This window comes from Rhinopithecus bieti, unplaced genomic scaffold (genome assembly GCF_001698545.2).
Source record: "Rhinopithecus bieti isolate Rb0 unplaced genomic scaffold, ASM169854v2 scaffold_47968, whole genome shotgun sequence".
NCBI lineage: Eukaryota > Metazoa > Chordata > Mammalia > Primates > Cercopithecidae > Rhinopithecus > Rhinopithecus bieti.
In genome coordinates, this window is record NW_016820688.1 from 10,956 (window position 1) to 21,930 (window position 10,975).

General features: G+C 43.8%; 1 protein-coding gene across 1 annotated transcript in view; it reads left to right on the forward strand.

Annotated features, from left to right (window-relative positions):
* Positions 1–52: 52 nt before the first annotated feature.
* Positions 53–10,975, forward strand: part of LOC108520483 (kelch-like protein 15) — a 19,174-nt gene continuing 8,251 nt past the window's right edge. The window contains exon 1 of the mRNA XM_017859895.1: positions 53–507. The gene's annotated coding sequence lies outside the window, so the exon portion shown is untranslated. The remainder of the gene's footprint in view (positions 508–10,975) is intronic.

The following is a 10,975-nucleotide window of genomic DNA, read 5'->3' on the forward strand; positions in this document are numbered from 1 at the left end:
GCCCCTTACCCGCCCCTTTCCCGCCTTCCTCCACCCCCGGCGTGGGTGATCCCGAGGCTCGGCGCGCTTCGGGGCAGAAGCCCGGAGACGCCGTCCTCGACGCTACCTTCTCTGGTGCTTCTGTCTCTGCCTGCTGCCCCCCAGCCCTTTCCCCCGCCCGCGGCCCCACTCGGCCCTCCGCCGAGCCCCGCCGGGTGCTGCGAGGCCCCCGGCGTTGGCAAGGTCGGTCCGGGCCCCGACGCCGCGCCGCCTCGTGCGGAGCCCGACTGTCTGGTTTCGCGACTCAGCGCTGTCTTCTTTCCCAGGACTTATCCAGAAGGTGCTGCAGGCGAGCACGCTCGTGCCCCGCCGGAGCGACCCGGCTCGTGCCGGGAGCTGCAGCTCGTAGACGTCTGAGGAGCCTGCCGAGTGCCGTCCCGGCGCCCGACCGCCCACCCATCGGCCCGCCGGCCCGGTTCTTCCTGATGCAGACTGCCGTCCACTAGAGGCTGGACAGGACCCCCCGAGGTACGTAGCCGCCCCTGGCCGCCGGCCTGCGGAGCCCGGGCTTCGCCCGCGGCCCCGAGCTAGGCACGAATTCGCCGGCCCTCTCTACACGGACCTGAGTCAAACATTTGGTAGACGCCGGGACCTCATTTGTCTTTGAGTTTACTTAAATTGTTTGAAATGTAATTTTTTTTTCCCCAGAGAGAGCGAGAAAGAAAAAGGAAGAAGCATAATTCAGCCATTTTTTGCAGCACACAGCTGCAGGTACCATGATTATTTTTTCCCTAACCCGTTCCTTCCCTTTAACAATTCAATTTATGCCTGAAATAGAACTATGCGAAATGCGAGGCATAAAACTAGGAATCGGAAGGTCTGGGTTCGACTTGGGTGACTCTGAGAAAAAATCGCGTACCGAGCCTCGGTTTCTTATCTATGAAATATAGTCGGTAGTACCAACATCGCAGGGTTGAGAGGACTATATGAGGTCATATATGTGAAAATAATCCTTAATTGTAGAGTGTTGTAAGAATGCAAGGCCGTTTTTTAAGTAACCTTTGCTAGAGTGGTTAATGTAGTGGCTAACTGTTGCTGCCTCTTTATTTCTATATTACAAATATAAGCAAATAAGTACGGAATGATAGTAAAGCAGTGCTGTGAATCCATAGATGTATAATAGTCACGTTGCTTGGCCTTCCTCCTACGAAGTGGTAACTGCTTATTTAAATAACGGTATTCTTTAATTCAAATGTAACGTTACTGTAGGCGCTTTGCTTTTCCTCGTTCTAGGCCGCTTTAGGCCCCTTTTCTTACTCTGAATATTTAGTTAACACCTTACATTTGTTTAGTCTTTTCTGTTTTCCGAATTTGTTTGCCTTTGTTGATCTGATTAAGTGGTAATTTAGAAAATGCCTTGCAGACATATATACCCTAATTTTAATGCCTGTTTTTCATATCTAGGGAGCAGGATGCTCTAATACTTCTACTAATTTGAAAATTGGTTAAGAGCTTATCAATGCATTCATGTTTCAGTAATCCTTAATAGATCTAGAAATGTATAGAACATTTCAACTTTTTAGCACTTAATGTAATTATATAATTTGATTCTCATTTTTAATCATCACAACATGTAGTAGGTGCTTAGAGTCACAGTTTATCAGTGGTAGGGGATGTTAACTTGCACTCTTCATTGCTGATTAATTTGGGGAAAGAATAGGATAGTAAATATTTGTGGTTTGAAAATTGAATTTATTTTGCCAGAATTTATATGTGTAACAGATCGGTATGGATCATTTTACTTGGCACATCAAAATATAGTATGGTTTGGTTTAAATGGTCCACAAAAGTGAAAGAGAAGCATTTTGGGTATATTGTTATTTTAGCTAACAAATGGTTTTGAGTAGTTGTGTTTTATTAAATTTATAATCGTCTAGTCCAATATCAGTTACCTTTTCAGAGTATGCTTTTGTGTTTTGTAAAGAGGCAGAATAATAGAAGTTGGACAGGATTAACAGTAAAAGGAAGAGCCTACTTCAAAGTGGTTGGTTTTATAGATTGGATTTATCACTTAACTTCAAGATAAAATTTTGACAAATCATTGCTTTATTGGGAATTTCAAGGTTTGACCTTCTCTCTACCTCGAGTCGGGTTATCTCAGAAACCTAACCTTGACCAGGGCAGGCTTGGCTTCATGGATGTTCAGAAGGGCCCCACACTTGGTTTAATAATCTGCATGTAAAACTGGGATTGTACAGTATAAGGGTGAATGGTAAAAGTTATGCTAATTTAAATTTTTAATTTTCCTTTACTCAGAACGACAAACATAAAATTTAAAAAACACCCATGAGAGCCGGGAGCGGTGGCTCACGCCTGTAATCCCAGCACTTTGGGAGGCCAGGAGTTTGAGACCAGCCTGACCAACGTGGAGAAACCCCGTCTCTACTAAAAATACAAAATTAGCAGGGCGTGGTGGCACACGCCTGTAGTCCCAGCTACTCTAGTTCCAGCTACTCTGGCGGCTGAGGCAGTAGAATCTCTTGAACCCGGGAGGCGGAAGTTCTGGTGATCCAAGATGGCGGCATTGCACTCCAGCCTGGGCGACAAGAGCAAAACTCCGTCTCAAAAAAAACACCGTGAAATAGTCGAGAGATACAGAAGAAAGGAAAAAGCTTTATATTTTACTGCCTTTAACGACTTTTTTTTTTCCTTTTTTTTTTTAAGACAGAGTCTTGCTCTGTCGCCCAGGCTGGAATGGAGTGGCGCGATCCTCGCTCACTGGAACCTCTACCTCCTGGCCTCAAAGGATTCTTGGGCCTCAGCCTGCTGAGTAGCTGGGATTACAGGCATGCGCCACCACGTCCGGCTAATTTTTGTATTTTTGGTAGAGACGGGGTTTCACCATGTTGGCCAGGCTGGTCTCAAACTCCTGGACTCAAGTGATCCGCCCACCTTGGCTTCCCAAAGTGCTGGAATTGCAGGCGGGAGTCGCCGCACCCAGCTTTTTTTTCTCTCTCTTGAGACACAGCCTCGCTCTGTCTACCAGGCTGGAGTGCAGTGGCGTGATCTCGGCTCACTGCAACCTCCGCCTCCCGGGTTCAAGCTATTCTCCTGCCTCAGCCTCTCGAGTAGTTGGAGTTACAGATGCGCGTCACCATGCTCAGCTAATTTTTGTATTTTTAGTAGAGACGGAGTTTCACCACATTAGCCAGGCTCCTCTCGAACTCCTGACCTCAAGTGATCCGCCCGTCTCGGCCTCCCAAAGTGCTGGGATTGCAGACGTGAGCCACCGCGCCCGGCCATCGCCCAGCCTTTTAACGCCATTTTTCCCTGATTTTGAACAAGAGTCCCCGCAAATGATGTAGGTGGCCTGTTGTCAAGCCTGGCCTTTCCCAGTGCAAATGTTTTGAGAGTGAATAATGTTAACTGTGAGGAGAATGAATCTTTAGCTTAGAGGAGGTGGATTACTTTATTAGCATCTATTTTCTCTGAATTGGAGTGCTGTATCTCATGTGGTTTTTATTGAAGAGAAATGAAAGATGGAGCAATGCGTGAGGCATTGTAGAACAGTGTTTAATCAGGAAGGCTCTGAAGTCAGGAGGACCCGAACTTCACAACTTACTGATAATTATATAGCCTTGGGCAAGTTACCTAACCTCTGTGAGCTTTGATGTTCTCATCTTTAAGTCGGGGATGGATACAAAACATGGAAGGTTGTGAGGATTAAATTTATCCGTCTTTCCAACAAATATTTATTAAGCACTTATTATGTGCCAAGCACTGTTTTAGGTGCTGGAGATGTAACAGTCAATGAAGCAAAACCGCCAAATTGAAGCAGAAAGGAAACTAAGTAAAACGGATAATCTGTATTGCCATTTAATATACTGCAGAGAAAAATAAAGTGGAGGAGCATGGGGATTGTCTGGTTGATGGGGCAGATGGGGTTTTGCAACATTAAAAGAGGGTGTTTGAGGAAGGCCTCACTGAAATGACACCAAAGACCCTAAGGGAACCATATATATCTGGGGATAGTGTGATCCTGGCGGAGGGAACAGGTGTAGAGAGGCCTTAAGTTGGGAGTGTAGCTGGTTTTCAAGGAACAGCAGCACCAAGGGAGATAGTAATATAAGATTATTATTATTGCCATTTTAAGAATCATTGGAAAGGCTCTCATAATTCATCTCTGCCAAGGGTATATGTTGTATTGCTGCTGGTCCAAAAGTGGAAGACCTTTTCAGAATTTTAAATTTTAACTTTGGAAACAAGAAATTAGGAAAGGCAAAATATGTTGTCAGGTTTTCTGTTTTTAATGTAAGACCCTTAAAACTCATCAGGCTCAATCACTGAAACATATAAGAATGGATAGAAAAAAATATTCTTTGCTTTGATAAGATCTTTGAATTTAGTTAATGATATATATCATAGACTTTAATGATTTGCAGGAAATCTGTATCATAACAGCAAGACCTTCCAAAATATTTAGTTTGGTTGTATAATTCTTAAGAGGAACTGAAAGGCTAACATGACAGTATTTGTGATTTCATGTTAGAATAGAACTTAGATAATTTGGGGTTTTATTCCCCAATAGAGACTTTTCCTAGAATTCTCACTGGATCCAATCTCTAAAGGCTAAGGGAAGCTGTTTTCCATGACATCACTCTTGGACTACTACTAGTCACAGTGTGGAATAGGCAGAGAAGCATTAAATTGAAGTCTTCTGATGAAAAATAGCATTCAAGCAGGAGTGTTTTTTTCTTATAAGGCTTCTTGTATTATAGGATGACTAAATGCTAAACATACCTGAAAAGTGAAGTAATTTGGTGCTAGTCTGGAGGCTGGAGGACCCAGGGCCCTCCTAATAGCTTAGTTAAATGGTCATTTGCAGTTTGGTCCTGAGTTATAAAAATATTTTGATGACAAGAAAGAATTTACAGTATTAAACACATTAAAGTTAACTTACACAACCGCTCCTCCCATATTAAAGTGAATTTTCAATTTGAGTAGTGTAATGAGAGTAAAGTGACCACTAGTAGAGCTAAAAATTTAGTCTGTCTTTAAATTTGTCTTTTGTTTTAGATTGGTATGTTGAGAAGTTGGCTGCTTTGTGATTGTTGAATTTACATTTTTTTGCTTTATAGGTTACAGAAGTGAGAAATGTTATGACTCAGAAATTAATTCTGTTTTTATCCGTAGTAAGCCTTTGCATTCTCTTTTCAGTATGCAACTGTGGCATTTTCTGCATAGACATCAATTTTGGTAGGAGAACAGTTTGGGGATGAAGATAGTATGAAATTATTTAAATTTTTCATTGAGGATAAGTATATTATATCAACCTCTGAGAATCTAGCTTTTGCATTGAATACGTTAAGCTTTTGTATGAATTTTCAAGCAGCTGTGGAAGGAATGTGAAAGCAATAAATTATTGCTTATGGCATAAACATAGAGGTTAATTTTGAAATGTCTTTTAATTAATTGCCTAGAATTTTGCCTTCACATCAGAATGACAGCCTTATAACTGAAAAGGAAGCATTTAATTTATTTGCCTTTAATTTCCTGTCCAGTTTNTTTGAGAGGCTGAGGCAGGTGGATTGCTTGAGGCCGGGAGTTCGAGACCAGCCTGGGCAACTTGGTGAAACCCGGTCTCTACTAAAAATACAAAAATGAGCCAGGCATGGTGGTGGGCGCCTGTAATCCCAGCTACTCAGAAGGCTGAGGCAGGAGAATCGCTTGAACCCCGGAGGCAGAGGTTGCAGAGATCATGCCCCTGTACTCCAGCCTGGGTGCAGAGTGAGACTGTCTCAAAAAATAAACAAATAAAAATTAAGTCTGTTGCATGGTAACCTAAATAACTTTTTTTTAATGAAAAATAACTTTTCTAAAACAGTTAAGAACTTGGTGAAAAGATTAGCATTGTTTTAAATTTTTGCAAATCTCTTTAATATCTGGCTTAATAAAAGCCAGTGAGCTTCTCATCAGCTTCTGCATTCAGTCTGTTGCAATATCACATACTATGTGTAAACCTCTGGAAAACAGAATGAAAGTGAAAAAGACAAATAACTATTCTTTATTTGTGTATTTATTTTGAGAAGGAGTCTTGCTCTGTCGCCCAGGCTGGAGTGTGGTGGCGCAATCTTCGTTCACGGCAACCTCTGCCTCCCGGGTTCAAGCAATTCTCATGCCTCACCCTCCTGAGTAGCTGGGATTAGAGGCATGTGCCACCACCTCTGGCTAAGTTTTGTATTTTTTAGTAGAGACAGGGTTTCACCATATTGACCAGGCTGGTTTCGAACTCCTGAGCTCAAGTGATCAGCCCACCTCTACCTCCCAAGGTGCTGAGATCGTGGATGTGAGCCACCGTGCCTGGCTGACCAATAACTTTAAAAAAAATTATTTTGATAATAATTTTGACATTGGGAAGCCCCTTTAGTGGGGACTGGAATCTTTTAGGACAACTGGATTCACTTGTCCCCAGATCATGCTTTGAGAATCCCTATACTATTCATTCTTAGGCACAAAAATGTGAGGCTTTCTTTTATTTAGTCAGTACCAAGTTTATGAAACAAGATACATTCTTCAGTATTTCCTTCCTGGTAGTATAAGTATGCTTTGTCATTTGGTCTAATTTAGGTTGGTTCCCCTCTTGGGAAAAAAAAAACCTACCATTTGAAATTCTGAAGGCCATGTATAAAATGTTTGTAAACCTATATGTGAAAAGTAAGGATACAGAATTTTTGTACATTGAACATTTTGTCAGTAAATGTTTCTTTCTCAAAGCCTCTTAAATTTTTCCTCCAGCACTCACTGATTTAAAGAATTCTTATTTAAGGTTTTTGTGTTTTACAATGATTCGTTTTCTTTTGGGAGAGTGGGGCTACACACTTCTTGTTGAGCATGCTGCTGCCGCCGCCGCTGTCTCTGCCATTGCAAAGTAGTTCTTATAATAGTTTTCTTCCTTAAATTGATATAATTCTGTACTTACATTTCTTTTTAGAGACAGGGCCTTGTTCTGTCGCCCCGGCTGGAATGCAGTGGCTTCATCGTGGTTCACTGCAGCCTTGACATCTTCAGCTCAAGCGATTTTCCTGCCTCAGCCTCCCAAGTAGCTGGGGCCACAGGAGCATGCCACCAAGCTCTGCTATTTTTTTTTTGAGACAGAGTCTCGCTCTGTCGCCTAGGCTGGAGTGCAGTGGCGTGATCTCGGCTCACTGCAAGCTCCGCCTCCCAGGTTCACGCCATGCTTCTGCCTCAGCCTCCTGAGTAGCTGGGACTACAGGCGCCCGCCACCGCGCCCGGCTAATTTTTTGTATTTTAGTAGAAACGGGGTTTCACCGTGGTCTCGATCTCCTGACCTTGTGATCCGCCCGCCTCGGCCTCCCAAAGTGCTGGGATTACAGGCATGAGCCACCGCGCCCGGCCAAGCTCTGCTATTTTTTTAAAAATTTTTTTGGAGAGAAGAGGTCCAGCCACGTTGCCCAGGCTGGTCTTGAACTCCTGTATCAAGTGATCCTCGTGCTTTGTCTCCCAAAATGTTGGGATTACAGGCATGAGGGTGCTGCACCCAGTTAAAGAGTTATGTACACAGTTTTTTTTTGTTTGTTTGTTTGTTTGTTTTGAGACACGGTCTCACTCTATTACCCAGGCTGAAGTTCAGTGGTGGATTATAGCTCAATGCAGCCTCGGCCTCCCGGGCTGAGTTTATCCTCTGACTTCAGCCTCCTGAGTAGCTGGGACTACAGTCACACACCACCTCATCTGACTAATTTTTGTGTTTTTAGTAGAGATGGGGCTTCGCCACATTGCCCAGGCTGGCCTCGAACTCCCGGGCTCAAGCGATATGCCCACCTTGGCTTCCCAAGGTAGTGGGCTTACAGACATGAGCCACCACGCCTGACCCTGATCTGGTGTAAATCTGCATTATGATAAACCCTAGGGAAGCATGGGATCGGTAGAGAGGAGATTGAGGGTTCTCACTTAACGTTAATTCATTTATTCACCACCCTAACTTGATAATAAGATGACGACGATTATTAGTAATGTATGGATGGAAACCAAGATTAGGAAGTTAACAACATTTCTCTAGGTCACACAGTAAGTACTAGTAAGCACTTTGATTTCAGAGGTTTTGCTCTTTCCGACCACGCTATTTTGTATTTTTTGCAAATAGAATCTAATTTTTTTTTTTTCTGAGACAGGCTCTTACTCTGTTGCCCAGGCTGTAGTGCAATGGCGCCATCTCAGCTCATTGCAACCTCTGCCTCCTGGGCTCAGGCAATTTTCCTGCCTCAGCCTCCCAAGTAGCTGAGACTACAGGCACACACTGCCACGCCCAGATAATTTTTGTAGAGACAGGGTTTTGATATATTGCCCAGGCTAGAATCTAGTCTTAACTTTATTTCTAACTACTAGTTCTATGACCTTGAATAAAAAGTCAGTTCACCCGTGGACATTACAGTCTTTATCTGTGGAGTTAGAGTTGACCTGGGTCCTGAGTCCTGAGAAACTATACTCAGAAGGTGGGCTGGGGAGTTTCTTCAGAGTTAACTAGATCAGGCTTACTATTTTGGCTCTAGTAGCACAACATGAAGGGGCGTGATAATAAGCCTTAATATTACAGTGTACTTAAGGTCCATGCACCGTTCTGAGTGCTTTACATCCTTTAATTCATTTAATCCTCACGGCAACCTGTAAGGTAGGTTCTATTAATGTTAGTACCCCAATTTTTTTTTTTTTTGAGACAGGGTCTCACTGTGTTGCCCAGGCTGGAGTGCAGTGGTGCGATCTCTGCTCACCGCAACCTCCACCTTGTGGGTTCAAGCAGTTCTCCCACCTCAATGTCCCGAGTAGCTGGGATTACAGGCGTGAGCTACTGCACCTGTCCAAGTACCCCAGTTTTTTTTTTGAGACGGAGTCTCACTCTGTCACCCAGGCTGGAGTGCAGTGACGCCATCTCGACTCACTGCAAGCTCCACTTCCCGGGTTCACGCCATTCTCCTGCCTCAGACTCCCGAGTAGCTGGGACTACAGGCACCCACCACCATGCCCGGCTAATTTTTTTTGTATTTTTAGTAGAGACCAGGATGGTCTCGATCTCCTGACCTTGTGATCTGCCCGCCTTGGCCTCCCAAAGTGCTGGGATTACAAGTGTGAGCCACTGCGCCTGGCCTGAAGTACCCCATTTTTAAAGTTTTCGATTTTATACTTTTTAAATTAATCAATTTGAGATGGAGTTTCACTCTTGTTGCCCAGGGTAGAGTGCAATGAACTGATCTCGGCTCACTGCAACCTCCGCCTCCAAGGTTCAAGCGATTCTCCTGCCTCAGCCTCCCAAGTAGCTGGGATTACAGGTGCCAGCCACCACACCCGGCTAATTTTTGTATTTGTAGTAGAGACGGGGTTTCACCACATTGACCAGGCTGGTTTAGAACTCCTGACCTCAGGTGATCTGCCCAGAGTGCTGGGATTACGGGCATGAGCCACCGCGTCCGGTTCAGATTTTGCATTTTAGAGCACAGAGAGGCTGAGTAGCTTGCCCCAATGTCACAGAGCTAATAAGAGGTAGAACCACGCTTCAAACCTAGGCATCTGACTCCAGACCTATACCCTTACTTACTACTTCCATCTAGAGACTATCATGTTGGTCACTTAATCACTGAGTATTTCACTGTTTTCTACTTAATACATGGGTACCATAAAAGTAAAATACTGCTGCTGCTCTAAAGTTGTTAGTCTTATCGATAAATGCACTGAGCTTTTTAGGTAGATAATAAGTTACTGCATATGTCTTGGCTATTGCAGATTAGTTTTAGAAGTCTGTTTAGATCAGGTAAACTTCACAAATGTATTGCTGATACTTTAAAAGTAACTATACTTTATTTAACTGGCATGCGTATTTAGTGCATTGCATATTTACAAAATCATATGAAAAGAATGAGAATTTTAGGACTAAAAATATTTTAGAGATCATGTCTAGTGCTCTTGTTTTTACAGATGCAGAGAGAAGGCCAAGAAAGTTTGAGTAACTTATAGATATTTCTGTTCTAAAACTATTAGTTAGGACCCTTGGTTATAAGTAGGAAAAATCAACCTAAGGTAGTAAAGAGGAAGAATTTATTCTAAGAATGTAAGGCTCTCTCAGAACCCAAGGGCAGACATAGAACTGGGTCTAGCAACTGGGAGAATGAGGTGTTCAGGAACGCTCCCTGTCCTCCTTTTGGCTTTATTCTTTCTCAGTTGACTGCCTTTCTCTGATCTTCAGCCCACATGGCAGACAGAAGTGGGTGCCCACAGCTGCTCTTTGACATGTTCCAGTTCCCGTCATACACAGTCAATACACATCTCTCTCTTTTTCTCTTTGTTTCTCTCTTCTCTCCCCTCGCCTTTGCTAAGTTTCTGTTCATCTTGATTCATATTTCCCACTCCTGTATGACCATGAGTGACCGTGGCCAGGATCACAGAGTGGGAGGCTGCCTGCTAGGAGTCCCTCTTGGCAGGCTGGGTGCCCAGAGGAGAGTGCTGTGTACTTAGGCAGGAGCTGTCTTTACAAGTATGTCTTTGGGGTCTTTTGACTCACAGTTTACCTACCAATCCTCTTCCTCCTCCTCCTGTTTTTTCCCCCGCTGCTTCTCTGCCTTATAATATTTCCACCATAGTAAGTATCTGGAACCTTGATTGTTGGTTGTTTTTTTGTTTTTTGTTTTTTTGAGAAAGCATAGTTTCTCCTTTTATAAATTTAGATGGAGTATTTTTCAGAAATGTGAATGCTGGCCGGGCGAGGTGGCTCACGCTTGTAATCCCAGCACTTTGGGAGGCCGAGGTGGGCGGATCATGGGGTCAGGAGATCGAGACCATCCTGGCTAACACGGTGAAACCCCATCTCTACTAAAAATACAAAAAATTAGCCGGGCGAGGTGGCAGGCGCCTGTAGTCCCAGCTACTTGGGAGGCTGAGGCAGGAGAATGGCGTGAACCCGGGAGGCGGAGCTTGCAGTGAGCCGAGA